This window comes from Gymnodraco acuticeps, unplaced genomic scaffold (assembly GCF_902827175.1).
Source record: "Gymnodraco acuticeps unplaced genomic scaffold, fGymAcu1.1, whole genome shotgun sequence".
Taxonomy (NCBI): Eukaryota; Metazoa; Chordata; class Actinopteri; order Perciformes; family Bathydraconidae; genus Gymnodraco; species Gymnodraco acuticeps.
The window spans coordinates 2,815,195-2,837,150 of NW_022992177.1; the positions used below are offsets into that span (position 1 = coordinate 2,815,195).

The 21,956-nt window shown below is 41.3% G+C and overlaps 1 long non-coding RNA gene across 1 annotated transcript; it reads right to left on the reverse strand.

Moving 5' to 3' along the window:
- Window positions 1-13,099: 13,099 nt before the first annotated feature.
- Window positions 13,100-20,792, reverse strand: LOC117538836. The gene is made up of 3 exons (XR_004567911.1): window positions 20,713-20,792; window positions 18,348-18,493; window positions 13,100-13,803 (listed from the first exon to the last, which is right to left on the reverse strand). It is a non-coding gene; the product is annotated as an uncharacterized LOC117538836 (long non-coding RNA).
- Between the last annotated feature and the right edge of the window lie 1,164 nt (window positions 20,793-21,956).

Genomic DNA, 21,956 nt, shown 5'->3' on the forward strand with positions numbered 1-21,956 from the left:
TCGTTTTTTGTAAAGCACTTTGAATTGCCTTGTGTTGAAAGGTGCTATATAAATAAACTTGCCTTGCCTTATTATATAGTAAGAATATATGTTTTTGTTTGGTTTTATGTGAAAAAGGACATGTGCATGTGTGTGTGGGTGTGTGTGTTTGTGTATGTGTGAGTTCTAGCACTCACAATGAGTATAATTTATTTGTGAATCAGCTCCATTGATTTATATGCTATTCCATAAACACAATTTACATGTTTATTGTGAACAATGGCCCATAACAGCATTAAGTAGATTCAGAGGCTTTGCAGAATATCTCCTCCTCTTACATATGGATGGAATGCAGCACTTGGCTATGATTCATTAACTTCACCTCCAGGCTAAAATGCATTTCTGTTCGGCCGGCACCTCAAGCACTTGGCCCTGTATTTACCAAGGAGCTCCCCCTCTGCGACTCCATTTTATCGACATTGATATAAAAAGAGATAGACACTAGATAGTTATGATAATTTACTATTTGTTTGTCCTGTTTTGCTTGTTGAAAAGAAGTCTAAGCTCCTTTACTTTAACTGACAACAGTGCAATCACGGTGCAGTTTAAACACTGAGCTTATTTAGACTTTAATCTTCACAACTTCTTCCACAAAGCTTGTGGAAATTGTCATTTTCTGAGATCTGGTAAGTACACTCTGTCACTCACGCCACCACCAAAACTAATGATTGTGAAATTAGTTTCAGAGCAATCAGGAGCTCCCCTGCTAAGACCCACTGTATCCATATGCATGAAATTGCTTGGGTTAATACATGCTATGAATCGTGGGTAATGCAGTGAATAATTCTGAGTGCACGCAATAATGCTATTTTCTATTAGATTGGGGAACGTTGTGAAGCCGGAGCCCTGTGGCAATATGCTTGTAAATGGCCATGTATGGATAATTAAGCATTACTCTTGAACATTAAAACTTGCTTATTTCAGAGAGCTGCAGGCAGTGCAGAACTCTTATTGGACTCATCACTATTTTTGGCGTCTCCTAATAATGTGTTCTCATTAGTATTAGCATGCAAGCAATTGTAAACTTTCTTTCACTGTATCCTAAAAACGGGGTTTCATTAGTGAAAGTGTATTAAAAATTGTAATCTGTGTAAAACAATTGAGCTAATCCTTGTTTTTGGCGCGTTAGTTGTACGAAACCTCTGTGATTTCCAATAGTGCGTGAAACTTATTGCGTTGTCTTTTATTGTTTTTCTGATCTTCAAAGAAATCTAATGAAATATTGGGACATACATATTGGTGTTAACGTTTCATAAGAAAATTGCTGTTCATACCAACATGTACTTTAATATTTTTGCTAATAGCATTGTTGGCATAGATGCGTTTTACACTTCCAGCCCATATTCTTGTTTTTGTGACCTCCTACATGTGTCCAACCTTCAGGCTGTCACTTCTGAGCTGAATGACCTGCAGCAGCAACAGGAGGCTGTGTTTCAGGGAAGTAGACAAACACATTCCTCTGACTGTGTGCTGACAGGGGAGTCCCGTCCTGTCTTTCAGCTGTTGTGTTTAGGTAAACATTATTTGCATCATCTTGTGTCCTTTGCTGCAGACATCCCCATTTTGTCCACCCAAAATCAAATCCAATTAAATGAAAACATGGCAGTGTACCTGTAGGCCGCACCACTGGGCCTTAATTAGTGTGATGAAGCAAGGTCCGAAATAAATAAGATTAAAAAAAAAAAAAGCTGCAACTGATGCAATGCTGTTGTTGATCTTCTGTACTTTTTTTTAAAAGGCCGCACACTGGGAGTCACAGATGTGTGGGATAAAGCCTGAAGAGCAATTAAGACCAAACTGCCTTAATTATGTGTCAGATAAAATAGTGCTTCCCACACACAACCAAATCACCTCTTTTAATTCAGTGGTCAAAGTGAAGAATGTCCGTGACACCGAGGGGCTGCCAGTAAAATGTAACAACACACAAACAACACTTAAGGAACTTGATCCTGATCAAGTGCCTGAGAAGATATTTTTATGACCACATCCTTTCCCTGTTTTTTTTACATTTTAGTAAAAGAGGTAGTGTATTTTCTTTTTTTAAAGATTGATATAGGTGGTAGTTAAATTTAAAAGGTTCCCTACACTAATGTAAAGGTTTGTGTTCCAACAGTGGTGGAAGAAGTATTCAGATTCTGTCCTTGAGTGAAAGTACTAATACCCCATTCTAAAGTACCAAAACGATTTTAGTTGTTGTGTGTAGATGAAGCTGAAAGAGCCTGAAACATCAACAAATGTTTAAGGGTGTTGGGTTTTCCTTAATCACTAATTAAAACTACAATCTTCGTAAGGGGAGTGAAATATGTTGTTGCTCAGGAGAGGATTTAATGTGGCTGTAGTAAAAACTGTAGCAGAACAATGTGTTAATACAATCATTTTCAGCGTGTACACACTTTTGGGATCAAATAAATATGTATAGAAGTGTCACAGAATATAAAACAGCCGTGGAAGAGGAGTGGTACAGCAGCAGAGAGACATGTGCTGCATGTACTTTGCTTCATTAAATACACAACATAGCTGTGATGCCTGTGCTCTTTCAAATCCATATGTAAACCATTTCCTCCCTCCTCCTCCTCCTCCCTCTCTCTTAAAACCTCCGGCTCATTAGTGCTGCCTTTATGACATGGCTTTACCTAAATGCCGTGGATTTTTCCATTCCCCTCTCTGGCCCATTCTCCAGCGGCACAGACTCTGCTCGGTAGCTGAAAGAGGGAGCGGGAAGACATTTTCTTGTTTCAGCAGCATTCCTCTGCTGTGATTGCTTCTTAGTAAGCACAAATACTTGGTTTTTAAGCTTTTAATGCACTTACAGTAACTGTTGAATTTAAAACCACATAGACTGGAAGTGATGGAGAGCTTTGGTTAAGGGCGGGTGGCATAGACTGTGATTTTTGTTACAAATGACCTTCAATATCTGCACACACAGAGAATGCCTCATTACAAATGCAGATATGCTGATACATGAAAACAATTTAGTTCCCACTTTCTTCTACTACAACAGAACTGTGTTTGAGATCAAAAGAGGTGAAGTAATCCAATATCTACAAAGGATCAAAGAATACAGAAAAATCCACACAAATAAATGCAAATGTGTGCAACAGAATCGTGTTGTTTGTTCTTTCTTTTCTTTTACCATTTGTGACCTTATAAAGGGAGCCCGAGCCTTAGTTGGGACCACTGGACTAAACTACCAAACTGTATTATTATGCAGATAATACTCACAAGCTACAATACTAAAATATGGCTTACGCATTGGTGCATTACAATAACCATATACTCAACAAACACATACTTTAACTTTTATACTTTATGTACATTTTACTGTTAATCTAGAAGGATTCTGAAAAAATTATACTTTAACTCCAATATTGGACATGGTTGTCATGGCATTATTTTTCTTCATTAAAAGTGCTCCAGTCCTTGTTCTATCAGTCCACATTTCAGGCTGAACACTGACACAAAGAATAAAGAAAACTCACACAAATGGCCTTCAGTGTATCTTTAAAGTGCTTATAGTTCATTGCATATGCAACATTAAATCTTATTGTAAGATTGTGTGCCCATCAGGACAATACACCTTGAGTCCACAAGGGGGCAATGTGACACGTGTTCTTTATAAAAGTGAGCAAAGTGTAATTTGTAATGAGTAAGTGTAATTTCCCTCAGTGACTGCTTCTACTATTACCAAATGTTGACATTGTCCTTTTGAGAAATTTCAATCAGCAGTACCACAATTTAAGAACATATCCCCCGATAATAAAGCATTTTTCTGACATTTACCAGGATGTTTTAGTGTGTTCAGCAAGTATGATATAATCCAATGTGTCATGTTCTCTATTATATGTATTTAAACACATATGCACTCTGTCTCATGTATGGTTCAAACACATACAGAGACAGAGGGCAGGAGAGTCACCTGCTAAAGAAAGAGTCATTGAAGGCGGTGCTGAGAGAGGGGTGAATGATCCAGTTTTCCCACTGGCTCCTGTATTTTACAGAGAGTGGTTTAGGGTGAGAAGTTTTTTCCTGTTTATGCATTCAACGGAAAATAATATCCTGTAAAAAGCCAATACGTTTCTGTCTTTGAACTCTGAGAATTTTTCTTCCCCACTGGCTCTGGCTTTTTGGGAGAAATTAGGGTGATCAGCCGCCTCCAACCCTCCACACATGTTTCTGATAGACCTCCACAAGCCGCAGTAATCTTAGGGCAGCTCATTCAGAGGGAGAGGGAGTGATACAAAACAGAGGTGGGCGAGAGGGAAGAGAGAGATATAGGGGGGAAGAAGAGACAAGAGAGGAGAGTGGGAGCAGGCCAAAGGGGAGGCAGGATAAAAGGAAACATTTTAGAGCATGTTTGCCTAGAAACAGCACTGTAGACCTCTCAATTGAAAATGGCAGGGTTATTTGTTCCTCTGCTCAAAACAATGTGGTCATAATGTAAATATTTAAAATATTAGTTATCTTATGTGTGCATTTTTGTTGGTTTGAGTACCTGACAAACTTAGATTGGCAGCCCTAATGACAACAAGATAAAATAAAGCTTATAAATCCATACATTCCCTATAAAACCCTAAATCTTATTTTTCTCTTAGAATAAAATAAAACATCTTCATTATCAGACTGAAATATTAGCATTGCAAACTTGTGTGCTTCAAATGTTTTGTGTGCATGTCACTGTGTTTATACAAGTGTTTATGTACAGTGTCCATCATTGTAAACGGCTGAATCAGTCTATCAGAAAACACACCACACCACACACACACTCTGTAGGTCTTGCCAGTGTCTTAAACACAATGTAATCCTTCATGCTTAATTTCCTCCCGTCGCTCATAAATCACCCTGAAACCTGTGTGTGGACAGACAGTTGAGTGTAAACACCTGTTGTGGTGCGTGTCGCTATTTTAACACATGAGAGTAAATGTGAGAGTATCAGTGTGTAGGATAGGGGTGGTAATGGGGGGAGGGAGGGCCGAGGGGGGTCCATTCTGAGATGCTGGCTGGGAGAGAGGAGGGGGATGGACTGTGAAATCAAAAGCAGCTGCAGCAGGCTACAAAGAAGCCTCAGCTGGAATAACTCAATCACAAAAGTTACTCTGCTCTCCTGAGTGCAGGCAGATTGGCGCATCCCCAAACAGGAGAGCAGATCCATCTCACAGCCCTCCTCCTCGCTCAGACAGGGGGATCAGTCATCACAAACTCAGCAAAATATGTCTCGAACCCATGCAACATTATTTTTCATTTTAGTTGAGATCCAAGAGTTTATAAAGTTTCCAAATTTGTCGGGCAGGATGTTGGGGAAATATGTATACATCAATGCCAAAACCATCCATAATATCTCCATGTGATGCAGCAGTGCAGCCATGAAAAACATCTAGGAGTCTAGGTTTAAATATTTGACTAAGCGTAAACACCATATGATGTTAAAGAAGAGCTGGAACAAGATACTGGATATTTATGATACCATCAGAAAATATAAAAATAATATATAATATCGTAAATTATCAGACCGATATGCAATGAGTGTATATATAAAAACATTTTTGAAAAATATTCAAAAATATAAAGGGGCTCTACTTTGGCCCTGTGTTCCCTCCAGAGGGAGTTTCTCTCCAACACACTCAACGCCTCCATTGGACTCCTTTGTTTACATCTGTAACATAATGACATCACTATGTAACTCTCACGCTTCTATTGGTCAAAGCTCCAACAAATTGTACAGGCTTAGGGGAGGGACATTTCTAAGCGGTTGTCCAATCACAACAGAGACGGCTAGTTAACCAATCAGAGCAGACTGGGCCATGGTTTCAGACTGAGGGTGAAAAGAAGTGCTGCAGCACAGGCAGCCTTAGAACAAATAAAGACCTTTTTGAACATTAAACGTGTAAACATGTCACAGTAGAAGCAAAACATACAAATATGAATCTGAATTCCCCTAAATCATTTTCAAAGTAACTTGTAACTATACTGTAGCTGTCAGAAGAAGTTAGTGGGGTAATTTCCTTCTTAAATGTTCTAGAAAATGTAAGTGACTCACAAAACCGAGCAGTCTACTGTACTAAAGTAAATGTATTTGAACCAACGGATTGCATAATATTGTAATGCGCTTTAAAAAGTGAGCTTCTACACATTTGTTAATAAGGTGAACAAAAATATTAACATCTACTGTATCATTGCTATTCCACAGCTGGCTTCATTTATCCACAAACAATATGATATATGCCACAAATATCAGTTCCTGCAGCTCACTCTGACAGTTGCTGGTGTTATACAGCTCTAATTAAAATACAGCCACGGCATGCAGAGTGTGTCGATGTTGGCACGGTGAGCCGGTCAAACGACAGATGGCCCCTCGCCTGAGTCAGAGAAGATGAGCAATGTCATTGGCTGAAGTACAGGATGACACAGCAAACACAGACGCAGACAACACAAACAAGACAGTGACACGTTATAAGGTGGGAAATAAAGTATCTTGAGTGTGTTCAGTTGTGCATGTGTGTACGAGGAGGGAAGAGTGTGTGTGCACATGGCTGTGTTTAGAGTCTGGAGGCTTGTTTAGCTGACCTCAGTGAAAGCAAACCTCATGACAGAAGGTCTGGCATTGTCTGTGTGCCCGGGCCGCTCTGGAGCCAGACGGTCTGCCGGCCGCCAGCTTTGCTTGCTTATAACGGCTGAGAACATCCGATCCCCTTGGGGAGGACAGAAGGGAGGGGGGGGGGGGGGCTACTGCACCACTCGCCACTTTCCTCTCTGTCTTTATCTCTGCTCTTTAGACAAGGAACAAGCATTAGCCAGGTCATCAACTAGTATGTTTATTCTGTGAGTGCATGTGTGTGTGAGGGGGAAGAAAACAACACGGATAAGAAGAGTACTAGATTGGCTTCAAAACAAATGGAAAATGTTGTCCATGAGAACACACACAGACACTCAGACAGGCAAGACAAACAGATTCTTATTAAATTTGATCCGGGACGATGGCAGAAAAACATTCCAGTGCAGGTAATCACCCAGCGTCTCAGTGTCAAAGTATTTCATTGATGAGCTTGTCCCCCGCCTTTTTTTTCCTTTTATCCAGTTAACTTCCACTAATTCATCTATCACGCTGAAGCTTTGTGCTCTGGCAGAAACAAATGGTCTCTAATCACCACCAGGCGCCCATTTTCAACCATGACAGAACACTTCCACTCCCTCCGAGCTGTGTGTTCGCCGTGCCCGTCCAACAAACCCTTCATGGACTCCACATAGGGGCCTTCAGTAGTGTTGGCCATTCTTAAAAAAGTACATGAGGGAAATGGAACATTTTAGTGTTTTTTTTTTAATTGCATAACTTCTGGGTGGAGTATTTTCCCCCCTCAAGAGTCTTAAAATAGTGTAGTTTCATTCTCCGTGCAAAGCGTAAGGTGGAAAGCAAACAAGTTGGTGGGAAGGTAGACGGACATTACCTCCCCTGCTGCAGCTCTGTGTTCACAAGTCAGTGTGAGAAAAGGTAGCCATCTCCATGACTGCATGGAAAAAGGAAGAAACCGAGGCTAGAGGAGGACAAACTTTGGATTAACATGCTGGGAGATGGAAAAGGAAACATGTTAAATAGTAAAGCAGGAGATGCATAACAGGGTCAGAGCTAGTGGCACTTGAGAAAATGTCGAAAAGAAACTACCATGGAATGAAAAATTCGAGATCAATTTATTTTTGCTGACAAAGAATCATCTGAAGGAACCTGACGCAAGTAGATTTAGCATTTATTAAACTATAGCAGTTTGGTGCAAGGTGTATGAAATATGAACACAGCCCCCAAACTTTTTCTTTTTTGGCATTTTTACAATAATTGTTTTACTTTCTACGACCTGCAACTTATTCTCAACGGCATTCTAAAAAGATTTCGGGCTGGCAGATGTTCTCATCTAAAAGCTCTAAAAACACACTGTACATTAGCTGCTCAGCAGGCGAACAAATATAGCAACTAGGTGGTGAATGTATCGAAACATTTAGCAGCAAGAGATATTTCTCTCAGGAGTGGGTGAAGACCAAACAAGAGCGCAAACCTGTTTATGTACGATGTACCATTAAAGGGAGAATTGTAGGGTTAACAGTCAAGTCATAATGACAAAGCAGTGCTTACTATCTAATCTGATCATCTTATTATAGGGAAGGGAAGAATAATATTGAAAGTCAAATCACAGACACAGATATTCAGTAAAAAATGACATGAAGTGGTTTTACTTCAGTTGTCAGACATGATCAAATGTAAGCTAAAAGTGATTCATTTCAAAACAGTTCATTTTCCCAAAGTATCGTTTAACAGTGTGTTTTCTTAACAAGAACATTTTCCTTTCCCAATACCCAAGGATTTCTTTTTGTTCGTATTGTAAATCCTTGATAGCCAGCAGTTGATCCTACAGACTGGGAACAGTGAGCCATCATCTGCGGCCCAGATCCCTCAGTGTGTGTCCGGTAGCCGACTCACACTACACACACTTACAACACAGGACACGGCCCAAACAACACTGCACATCTGGGGCCTCAGCTGGCCACCAGCCACGCACTCCTCCTCCTCCTCCCCTGGTGTACATTACAGCTCACTGTAAACGTACATTTTCATACCTACAGCCCGAACCACAACTCATAAGGACATTCTTTGTGGACAGAGGTCAAACACAGTTTACACATTGCATGGGAAGAACATCTTGCCTCCGTGCAAATCCAGGTTTGTTTGAAGGTGTGCATCAAGCAAAACATAGCCCTGCTATCAAGCTCATCTTGATGGTCACAGTACCCATGTTGGTAACATGAACACATACTTCACAGAGATTGAACTCAATGCATTCCGGTGTGGTGACATGGTTAATGATTAGATAGAAAGCAACTTGAAATAAATCACAAATACAGCGCAGACTGTTAATCCACAAAATCAAATAATCCTCCACTCTGCCGTGACTCCATCCTTGCTCTTTACAACCATGGGAACTAACTAAATATCAGTTCTTAAATCAGCATGACAATCTTTGTCAGGCGGCTCATCAAAGCCGGTATTTTCACATCGCAAACAGAAGCATTTAAACTGCGGTATGTCACATGAGCTGAGGGCATTGCTTTTTTTCCCTCCATAGCAAGAGCATGCCATCCTTTGCAAAATGTTTTCATATTATTTCACAAGTCATGTGAAGTATACTGTTTATTTTTCAACTCAAAGCTTGGTTAGGAGACTTTGGTGAAACCAGCAAGAGTATTCAAGTAGTTTTTAAAAGTATTTAACCAAAAATAAATCCTAGCTCTTTCCTTTAAACTGTAGCTTTGCCTCCAGAATTGGACGATGAGTCCATGAAAGAGCGTTGGATTGAAGGGTGCTGCGCATCGTTCCTTATATCAGAAAACACCTTACATTATCATATTGAACGTAAGAACAGCAAACATGGCTGTTTTTAGTACTCACAGCTGTCACAGTGCACAGGCAAACTGCGCACAATCACACCATACAAACCCAGTGAAATGATTGGAGGCCTACACATTACCGGCCATATGCTGGACCCTTCCACCAGTAGTTTTTTTTGCAATCCTGCTCACAAACAAACACAGAAAACCAAATGGAAACAAACAAAATGAGCAAACAATGATGCAAGACATGGCTCTTTAAGTCCTTGGGAGTGTGTGAGTGTGTGTGAAAGCACTTGGTCATGGTAGTCTAACAAGTTCATAACTAATACTAATTTTGATATGATGATTTTAGTTTTGTTGTGTTTGAAACAAGAATAGTTTTAATTGCAATAATTATTTTTACTCTGGACAGCAGTATCTTCCATCCGAACAACAAATTCACCCTTGGGGACTGATAAAGAAACCTTGAAACCTTAAAGACACACTATTTTAGCTGCCTAGTAAGAAGTATAACATAACTATAGGTTACTTACGTAACCCCAGTTCTCAGAGTAACATGAAGTGAGATGTCTCACTATGGGATGCGCCTCAACGCGTATGTAAACAGAAGCATCAATCTCATTACGCCAATCCTGATTGGCTGGTGATCTTGACGTCTACGTCAGGGAATCCACCCACCCTTTAAGTAGCTTGCGCTATGTCGCAGCGTCATTCAAAATAAGCACCTCTTCTCGCTTCGCCTTAGCAAGAAGGGCCGTCTGGTGAGCAGAGACATCTACACTGTAAACAAAAAAAACTGTAAAAATCTGGCAGCTGGTGCTTCCAAAAACTTACCGTCAAATTACAGTTAAATACCCTAATTACAATAATGGGAAAAACACGTAAATTCACAGTAAATATAATTAATTTCCTTTACAGAGAAACACTGTTATTTTACAGGTATCTTCCCTTGTTTATTACGGACATAATTTAGAGTTAAGCATGTAAAAACTGTTATTTTACAGTTTTATCCTAAATTATTACGGTCAAACACCTTCAATAAAGTGACAGAACTTAAAGTTCAGCAGTGAAACACTGTTATTTTACAGGTTTATCTGCTCTTTTTACAGTCAATAACCTTTAATAAAAGTACAGCACCAATATTTTAATGTGCAAACACTGTAATTTTACAGATTTATCCTCTCTTTTTACAGTCAATAACCTTTAATAAAAGTACAATACTAAAACTTCTACGGGCAAAGAACCCGCAAAAAAAACGGTCAAATGACTGGCAGCAGCGGCTGCCAAACAAAAACCATAACATTAAAGTAAAAATACTTTAACTGAAATAAAGTGCAAAAGCAATTAATATACAGGAATTGTCCTTGAGAGATTTTACAGGAAAACACTTTCCTCTCTTTTCAAAATCCATTGTCTTAAAATGTTACATTCAAATACCTTAAATAAAGTTCTGATGAGAAAAACAGTTCTTTAAAAAAATGTTTATTAGATTTGTATGATCAAACAATAAAATAAATACAGAACCTAAAGTTCTACAGCTAGAATACTGTTATTTTACAGCTTTTTCTAACATTTTCCAATCAAACAGGTTCAACAAAATGACATCACAAAATGTTCTGGTCCTGATGGAGAGAGGTTCTGGTCCTGATGGAGAGGTTCTGGTCCTGATGGAGAGAGGTTCTGGTCCTGATGGAGAGAGGTTTTGGTCCTGATGGAGCGCGGAGGGGAGAGGGGTGAACAGTTTGTGTCCAGGGTGGGAGGGGTCGGCCACTATCTTCCCGCCTCAGGGTCCTGGAGGCGTGCAGGTCGTGGAGGGATGTAGGGGTGCAACAACTAATCGACTTAATCGATTAAAATCGATGACCAAATTAGTTGCCAACTAATTCAGTCGTCGATTCGTTGGTGACGTCATCACGTGTGTTTTACGCGCCGTTAAGCTCAGCTTATTGGTCTTTTTATCGGTACTGGAGACATTTAAAAAAGACATGTCATATGGGTTATTGCTACATAAGCATTATATCGCAGTCTTAGTTTTGCCAACTCGTTTCTAATATGTAAAAAGTAGGGATGCACGATAATTATCGGTCCGATATTAGGAATTATGACGTCATCCCGATAAACCCGATACCAGTATTAATAGCCCCGATAATATACAATATATTTTTTGGGTAAAAAAAAAGAAAAAAATACTGCGGTGTGTGTGGATTGGGATGAGGGGCGCTTGTTTTTCACTCGGCTCCTCCCGTTTTGCCAGTACTGTGGTATTAGTGGTTTAGGAAGAGGGGAGTTTTTCACAAATCCAGCGCTCCCTAACTCGTGAAGCCAGGACCGTAAACAAACATGTCGTCGGTGGTATGGGCGTTGGAGCTATGTGCAACTCAAGGCATATGCTCGAACCGGAGCTGCCTGGACGCTGCAATCATGTTGCGCACTATCCGTGCTGAGTGTGCTGACTTTTCGTACAATGTCCCACTGTCTGGCTTCCTGCATAAAGTCAAGTGCTCGGCGCAGTTGTGGCGAAATGTCGCTCCTCTGTTTTCATTTAAACAGCTCCGTATATCCGTTAGCGCAGCTAGCTAGCACCAGATGCTAACAACAACAATGCACGTAAGGTCTCTCTCTCGCTCGCTCGGGCCACACATACACACACCCTCCCGGTCCTCCAGATGGCCAGTCGGTGCCTGCCGGTGAGCGTGGAAGTGTGGTCTGCCACAAGCGGGCGGCAGGAGCGGGGCTGTCAGCATCAGCTTGTAGATGGTATTTTAAACTCGATGCGCTCTGAAACTACGGGGCGGCCGAGGAAAAAAAAAATACACATGCGTTAATCGCGTTAAAATAATTAGTGGCGTACATTTTTTTTTATTATCGGTTATCGGTATCGGTCTTGAGAAGCAGGAAGTTATCGGTATCGGTATCGGTTTCAAAAAACCAATATCGTGCATCCCTAGTAAAAAGACAAACAAATGTGTCTATGATGTATTTTCGATCTTTCCAATCCAGACGTGATCTCTCTCTCTCTCCCCCGTCTGTGTGCGAGGGGGCGGGGCAGTTTACACACACGCAGCTGCTACATGCAGCAACACATGGCGGGGATGGCGGAGAGAACGCCATCCCCGGTGAGGTTAAACTTTACCCGTCTCGATGTGGACAATGCTCGTTACCAATAGTGCAATAAGTGTTTAACATGTAAGGGCGGTAACATGAGCAATTTGTCTAAACATTTAGCAAAAGTGCACCACATTCAGACGGAGGAATGCACCGGGTTCGACTGTCTTTCTAGCAGTTCTGTAGCCCCCTCCACGAGAAACGTTTCCACGTCAGATGTTATGTATGCTAGCAGCAACACACGGAGCTAACTCAATTATACAAACAGGTTAATGATTAGAGGTAACAGAGTATTTATTTTGTTAAAGTTTCAGCTATTCTGTTTACAGTTCTGTCATCAGATTATTTAATACCATTTGTTAAAACATTGTTGTTTCTTTTGATGTGAAATATTATTAATATTAAGTATTCATCTTTATTGTCTTCATTGTTAGTTTCCACATGCCTAAAACAACCTCAAGCTAAATCTAAAAGTTGATGGCTAAATAAGAGCGTTTGAGACATTGTGCAAGGCATAATAGTCCGAATAGTCGATTAATCGTTTCATTAATCGATAGATTAATCGATTATCAAATTAGTCGTTTGTTGCAGCCCTAGAGGGATGGCAGATTACAGCCGATCACCTTCTCGGCAGAGCGGATGACACGCTGCAGCCTGCCCTTATCCTTAGCTGTGGCTGCAGCGTACCAGATGGTGATGGAGTATCCCTTTTTTGATGAGGGAGCAGATGTTCTGCTCCCGTTTGAGGTCCTGGGCGATGATGGTGCCCAGGAAGCGGAAAGACTCCACAGAGGTTACTGGGGAGTCACACAGAGTGATGGGGGCGGGTGGGGCTGCGTTCTTCCTAAAGTCCACAACCATCTCCACTGCCTTGAGAGCGTTGAGCTCCAGGTGGTTTTCCCCACACCAGGTCACCAGATGGTCCATCTCCCACCTGTAGGCAGACTCGTCCCCACCAGAGATGAGTCCGATGAGGGTGGTGTCGAACTTCAGTAGCTTGACAGACTGGAGACTGGAGGTGCAGCTGTTGGTGTACAGGGAGAAGAGCAGAGGGGAGAGAACGCAGCCTTGATGGGAACCGGTGCTGATGGTCCGGGAGTCAGAGAGGTGTTTCCCCAGCCTCACGTGCTGCTTCCTGTCAGACAGGAAGTCTGTGATCCACCTGCAGGTGGAGTCGGGCACGTGCAGCTGGGAGAGCTTGTCCTGCAGCAGAGCCGGGATGATGGTGTTGAAGGCGGAGCTGAAGACCACAAACAGGATCCTGGCGTAGGTTCCTGCTGTGTCCAGGTGCTGGAGGAGGAAGTGATAACTATTAGTAAACCATAATGATGGATGTTATTATCAGCAGCTGCCAATAGATCCCCTACATCAGGGATCACCAACTACATTTGTCCAAGGGCCAAAATGTATCCAATAGACACAATCGCGGGCCAGTGATTTTTATATAGTCCACAATGCTAGTGGAGCACGCTCAGGTACTGCGGACCTTTAATTTATTATCTGAAACGATGTAATAACTTTTAAAACTTGTTCCAGTCACTTGCTCCATGCATTCAGCAGCAGCAGGCCATTCACTTTGATTTGATAGTTATGAAATGTCATAATTTCGACAATAAAGAAATGCTACATAAACGTTATCTTGCACATTTTATCCAACCATCTCCATTTCTAACTTTCAATATATTTTAAAAGAGATCTCTCTCTCTCACTGCGTGCGGGGGCGGGGCCTCAGACAAGCTGCACCTCTCTCTCGCTCACAGACATGCTGCAGCGCTGTGCAGTGTGCACACAGTTCTGCCGGTAATGAATATTACATTTTGTGAGGAAACTTTTCCACCAATAATTCCAATAAGTATTCACTTCAGGTTTACGAAAGTAACTGTAATCAGATTACTCGTTTTTGAAATGTAACGCCAGCTGAATAGTTAGCCTACTTGATTTTTATATTCTGCGTAACGCCTACATGTATTCCGTTACAGCCATGGCCGTCGTTGCCCCGCACTTTGGCCGTGATGCCCTGTGAAAAAAAATGCAATTCACGGCCAAAGTGGCCTTGGTGCCCCTGTCAAAAGTTCCAGTGTAAACAACGCTAGTAAAGTCATATTAGTGCGCGCAGTAGGATAGTCCCGGGCGATGCCTGTGCCCTGTGGATCAGAGCGATTGCTCTGCTGTGATTGTTCCGTCAGAAATGCCTGTAGGGGCCCGACAGCCTCCTCCTCAGCCGCGGGAGCAAGACAAGCACAGGTAAGCAAGTGGACCAAGCTGTTTTGATATGATTTAACTGAAGTATGTGGTAGTATTTGAAAGGACTTAACATTTACGTGTTTATAGAAAGTACTATTGATAGGTAATTACCATTGTATTAGCCTATTTAAAGTTGACTCGTTACATTTTGTCATGAAAACTAGCGATAGCTAGCTAGTTTGGATAGCGCTAACGTCTTCCCTTCAAGGGGTCTACATCTAGTGTTGCTTCTACAAGCTAGCAGATAGCTGTCACCTTTGAATCTAGTATTTTTCTTGCTAAGCGGTTTTGATATAATACATGACTGACTTATGTGGTTTATGGCTGAACTTAACGTATACGTTTAAGAAACACTATTGCTATTCAGCCATTTGTAAAACGACTGGTGTTGACGTTAGTGCTACACTTTTCAGTCATGTTGATTGACCAGCGTAATTTAACCAAACGGCCTTTGTGCCCTGTCATGTGGCCTTTGTGCCCTTAAAAAAAATGTGAACGGGAAGGCCAAATGGCCTTGCCCCTAAAATGACGAAATTCCAAGCCTGGTTACAACCAGTCTATGCTTACAACTAGGGCTGTCAGTCGATTAAAATATTTAATCGCATGATTGTCCATAGTTAATCGCGATTAATCGCAAATTAATCGCACATTTTTTATCTGTTCTAAATGTACCTTAGAGGAATATTTTTCAAGTTTGTAATACTCTTATCAACATATGAGTGGACAAATATGCTTTATGCTAATGTTTATTATCATTTGAACAATGACAAATATTCTCATGAATATTAAACACAACAACCTCTGAACATTACAAATATTCACCTGAATTCAACCTGGAACCTCTCTCATACAATACAATGTGTGTGTGTGTGTGTGTGTGTGTGTGTGTGTGTGTGTGTGTGTGTGTGTGTGTGTGTGTGTGTGTGTGTGTGTGTGTGTGTGTGTGTGTGTGTGTGTGTGTGTGTGTGTGTGTGTGTGTGTGTGTGTGTGTGTGTGTGTGTGTGTGTGTGTGTGTGTGTGTGTGTGTGTTGGATCGTTGGAGCTATGTGCAACTCAAGGCATATGCTCGAACGGGAGCTGCCTGGACGCTGCAATCATGTTGCGCACTATCCGTGCTGAGTGTGCTGACTTTTCGTACAATGTCCCGCTGGTACAATGTACCTGCATAAAGTCAAGTGCTCGGCGCAGTTGTGTGGATAGAGCGCTCCTCTGTTTTCATTTAAACAGCTCCTTATATCCGTTAGCGCAGCTAGCTAGCACCAGATGCTAACAACAACAATGCACGTAAGGTCTCTCTCTCGCTCGCTCGGGCCACACATACACACACCCTCCCGGTCCTCCCAATAGCCAGTCGGTGCCTGCCGGTGAGCGTGGAAGTGTGGTCTGCCACAAGCGGGCGGCTGGAGCGGGGCTGTCAGCATCAGCTTGTAGATGGTATTTTAAACTCGATGCGCTCTGAAACTACGGGGCGGTCGAGGAAAAAAATACACATGCGTTAATCGCGTTAAAATAATTAGTGGCGTTAACTTGACAGCCCTAGTTACAACCCAACCCTGCTTCTAGGCTACTGTCCCGCAGCTCCTGCCTCTGTTGGGGCTACTGCTGCGGAGCGCACAAAGCAGACTCTTCACAACGAAGGGTCACTTCTTCTTGAAGGCAGGGAAGGTTTCGCAGTACGCAGTCTACTGTCCCGCAGCTGCTGCCTCTCTGTTGGACTCCGGTACTGCACCTTACTCACGACATTGTAAAAAATAAAAATGGGTGGGAGGCGAACGCAGTAACCACTCAGCCAACGCCACAGTCACCCCCGTCGTGCGGGCCGGATGAGAATGTCTGGCGGGCCGGATTGGCAACACTGGTGACCAGTTGGTGGTTACCAGTGTTGGGACTAACGCGTTACAAGTAACGCGTTACTGTAACGCCGTTACTTTTGACAGTAACTAGTACTCTAACGCATTACTTTTAAAATTCAGTAACTCAGTTACCGTTACTACATGGTGCGTTACTCCGTTAGTTTTTTTTATATAGTCAACAGCCAGGCGAACAGAGATTAGAACTGTACTTAAGTACAGTACTTGAGTAAATGTACTTAGATACTTCCTGTGTCACATGCGGAGACGCGCTGTGGGCGTGTTTGTGTTGTTTACTAACAAGACTATCATGGCGGCGGCGGAGCTCAAGTCTAGTTTCTCCACCTGGAGATATTCTCACTATTTCACTTTTGTCGAGCACAAAGAAAAGAACGTTTTAGTTAAATGTAAGTTGTGTCTTGGCGGGTCAAAGAGCCTATCTACTGCCCAAACCAGTAATTCAAATCTCTTAAAACATCTGCAAAAACAACATGCTGGGACGAAGCTAGTAGCTAAGACCACAGAGACTCAGCCGACGCCACTCCACCTCCACCTAAGCAACAGCGGCTGGATTTTAACCAAGAGACTGCTAGCCAGGGAAAAGTCGATAAAGCCATTGCACGGTATGTTGTAGAACACATGCAGGCTATTGCTACAGTGGTGTCACCCGCTTTCAGGGAGCTAGTTAGCATGATAGCATGTCCGGGCGGCACACGGCATATGGGACGGAAAACTTTTTCCAACTACCTGGAGAAAGAATATACAAAAATGGAAAGCCAGCTAATATCGATGCAATCCAGATTGCAAATAATGCATGTCAAGTTGATCAACAGATTGTATTATTCTCCAATGCAATAACAGTACTGAAATGAAGGCTATAAGGGCATTAATGGGAGCCCTTTTTTCAAGTAATTAAAACGTTACTTTTCACAGTAACGCATTACTTTTGGGTGTAAGTAACTAGTAAAGTAACTGAGTTACTTTTGAAATGAAGTAACTAGTAATGGTAACTAGTTACTGGTTTTCAGTAACTAGCACAACACTGGTGGTCACTGCCCTACATCTTGTATGATGGACCTTTGAAGCAGGGTTACACAAAACACACACAAAATTGTAAAACAGTTATTGAGAGCATCCCAAGGGCATTGATCCTATGCTAAACCTTCCAGAACACCAACTTTCTAATACCTTAGAAACGACAACTAGCCGTTGGCACGAATGTAATGCTTCAGCTTCCTACAACTTTAAAGCTGTGTGGACGTGGCTCTATGAAGAGTTGTTCATATTTTTCTCATTATTTCATAAGTTTAGAAGGGGGGAACAACAGTTACCTTTTGTTAATTTTACCTCGAGCCAAACTTGTGCGACTTGTTTCTGAAATCCCTTTCTCTTAAAGTGAATACATAAAATAAAAAAACAGTGGAGCTTACCCTAAAACTAACCACTGGATAGGGTTAACCCTCACCCTTTTTTTTTTTTTAATATATATAGCACCAAATTGCAACTAATCTATATCTACGGTCACTTTTCACATTGAACATGAGCTCTTTTAAACTAAACGCTTTCATTTTAAGTTGAGTTTAGCATTTTTGACCCTAAGAAACACTGATGCATTAATCAATAACAATAATCCACAGCTCCTCTCTCTGCTCCAGAGGATTTAAAGAATATATCAGCAGTAAACCTAGGGGAAACACTGACATTCAATATTATGTTAGACACAAGTTAGTTATTACTCACATATCAAAGTCTTTTCATCTGCAAGATGGAAGAATAGCTGGGTGCTGCCTGGAGAGACTGATGAGGAGTCACTGGCTGGCTTCAGCAGCTTTCCACACAAAGCCATCACATGTTCTGTTCCATAGTCTTCACTGTCCTCTGGTGCTCTGTCAAAAGAGTGAACATCACAGCTGTCATGGTAACCCTTTGTTACACAACCAACATGCATCAAAAGTGACCCAAATTAGTGTAAATTGTAAATATCTTTGCAATAAATTACTTCCAGGAATTCCTCAATTAACCTGTTTTTGATCAACACCAATTCTAATTTTCATTTTAACTTTCTTACTTTTTTTTAAATAAAAATCATGTTTGTATCACTACACTTCTAAGGCACAACATGGGTAAAAAATTATCCGTATTATTTTCCTGTTATTTCATGCATGGTGTTTCTTTAAATACATTGTTTTTGATTACCACAAATCATTATTTTAATTCTCCCGTTCTAATTGATGAAATAAAATAGTGTGATACAAATGCAAACAAATAAAAGATACTTTAATGATAATTTTGTTAAAAATAATAATTTTAGCAGAGATTTGGACCAAGCATGTATACAACAACTATTTTAGTTCACACTAATTGGGACACAGCCACAGTGTGACATTAGCTAGTCATGTTAGCTTGTAATATAGAGCAGAGCTAACTAGCAAGTTAGCCAAACGTTAGTGGTTAGCAGTTTATGCTATGATAGCTGTTGGCTACTGAACATTAACAAACTGGATTCCGCAGTAATAAAGCTGTGAAACTTTACAATAAGATTGGCGACAACACTGTGACACCCTGCTGCACGTTTATGTGTAATCGTCCCGCGTTGGAGACGAGAGGATGGCGGCAGCACTGCAATAAGCTTTAAGCTAACGTTAGCAGCCACCTTGTTAACCTGTATAGCCCGTTCTTATTATTAGTGCTGTAGCGACGCGTCGACTTCAAAATATCGTCGACGACATATTTCCGCGTCGACGCGTCGCTACACACACGTGGGTCACCCAAAGCAACAAGCAGTTCGCAATCGCACTTCAAACACAATGGAGACTGAAACGGCTACCACCTCCTCCTCACAGGATTGCGCACGAAACGAAAACATCTCGCCCTAGGTCTTCAAAAGCATGGGAATATTTTAAAGTTAGTCCAAAACGCAAAGATATTTATATATTTATATCTCACTGAGGCTGCTGCATAGCCTAGGCCGGAAGCAGCAGCTAGCTGTGGTGGCTACCATTAGCAGCTAGCATTTGCTCTCCGATTTTTACATAAAAATGTAATTATGGATTATAAATTCAATCATTTTTTTATACATAGACGTTAAAAACCTATGGATTAACCGATTCAGCCGCGTTTTTTCTCATTGTAATGCCATTGAACACGTATTTTGATCAGATTGACAGCTACGGTGGTGAGACGATCTCCCTAGAAGCTCTGTAAAGGTACGTGTTGTGATGACTGTATTTGCTTCCCCTGTCGCGAGTCCGGATCACTCAGTGATAATACTATATACCTACATAATCTGTGGAGTCTCAGCTTTAAATCGGATATATTGTATGTGCAGCTACGATAAGTAATAAGGGTACTTTTATCTTGAGTTCTGTGCCAATGTCCGTTAGCATTTTTCGCTCAGGGGTCATTTAGATACTTCTTATGAGACTTGTGTTTTGTTTTGGTAAACATGGTTTGTATCGTCAATTAGCTGAGATTATTTCCGTTAATCTGGTATAACACATTAATAGGTTCTTAATATTAAGACACAGTATCGTGAAAACATTTTTTTTTACATTACGTTTTTTTTACATTACGTTTTTTATGAATTGAACAACAGAAAAATAATCGTTAGATTAGTCGACTAATCGATCAAATAATCGCCCGATTAATGGTTTTCAAAATAATCGTTTCCCCCCAGCACTACTTATTATACATCCATGGTATAGCCCGATTGTCCCGCCGGTGGGACATCTTGCAAGAAACAGCATCTCAGGACTTCTTAAAGTGTAACAACCTATTAATGATGCTTACCCACTTAACGGGAAGAAACTCAGCTAACTGACAATATTAACCATTTTTAACTAAACGAAACACAAGTCTAACAGCTAACGGGGCTAACGCTACTTTAGCACATAACTGGCAAAAGCGATCTTTTTTACTTCATGCTATCTGCACAAACGTATCATATGAAAGCTGAGATTACACAGATTCCCTTAAAATATATGTCTCATCACTCAAAACTCACTGAACTAGAAGAAGAAACGTAACCTTAAATACACAATTAAACATTCACAAACTAAGGATTATCTAAATACATGTTTAACTCCATTAAAGTTGCAGGACTCACCAGATCTCAAGTCTTCTGTTCTCTGTTGACGTCCCGATGCCCATATTTAACGTGTAGATGTAAAACTATCCCGATATTAGTCCATACTGACAGCTATAGGCTGTGTGCACAAGATGGCGTCTATCAACTTCCGGCTGATGGGTGTGCGGCTGAGTACTTCCAGTTTGAGTACAGAGTTTTGACAGCTTGTTATGTCACACCGAGAGCAAGAATGAGCGGATTTCGGGGTAAAGAAAAGCGATTTATTGGCCTTCCAGCGTGTAAGAAAGTCGGCACTACATTGCTGTGTGCCCCTTTGTACAAATTCGTCCCGTTATCAGAATCAGAATACCTTTATTAGTCCCACAGAGGGGAAATGTGCAGCGTTACAGCAGGAAAGAGACACAGACAGCTTAGTGTTGAATATCTTACATGCGTTAAAAAGTACTAAGTTATAATATAATAAACAATATGCTAAAAAAGTACTAAGTTATAATATAATAAACAATATGCTACAAAAAAGATAAAAAGTTAAATAATTTTCAAAAATACAGATAAAAAACAAATCAAATCTACAAATCAAATCCTGTAGCAGTTCTTAGGATTTAGCAGCCCGGTACATATATTACAGTTATTAAAGATGGCATATGTATATAAAGTATATATTGCACATAAAGCACATATTGCACATAGTTTGACGGTATTTAACAGCAGCAAGTTACACAATGTTGTAACGGAGCCTACACACGGCGGCGTGCGTTGCCGCTTCAACGCTTCTGTCCATTCACTTTGAATGGGGTGACGTCACGATTCGCCGAACTGCATTGTGGGAGCAAAGTGTAGCTTCTCTCGCGGTGCTCGCTGCAAAAGTAGAGCAATGTTCTACTTTTGCCGCCTCGACGGAGGCGTCAGCCAATCAAATCCCGCGTATGCAAATCTGACATTACAAGCGCTAGCCAATCAAACCGCGTGTATGTTGGGAGAGCCAGACCGCAGTTATTTCCCATGTCAAAAAATGGAGGAGAAAATGATCGTGGCGGTACTATATGACCAGTCCCTCTTTACATACAGGGATACAAACCGGAGGAGCCAGGCATGGGGGGAGGTGGCAGAGACAGTGGGTGAAACTGGTAGGTGTTCGCCTGTTTGGGGAGTTTATATCCAGTGTACTTCGTTTGAATGGACAGCTACAAGCATAGACAGTATATTTAGCCAGCATGGATGTAGCATGAATGCTTTGCTTTGTATGTCCGGCGGGACATTCA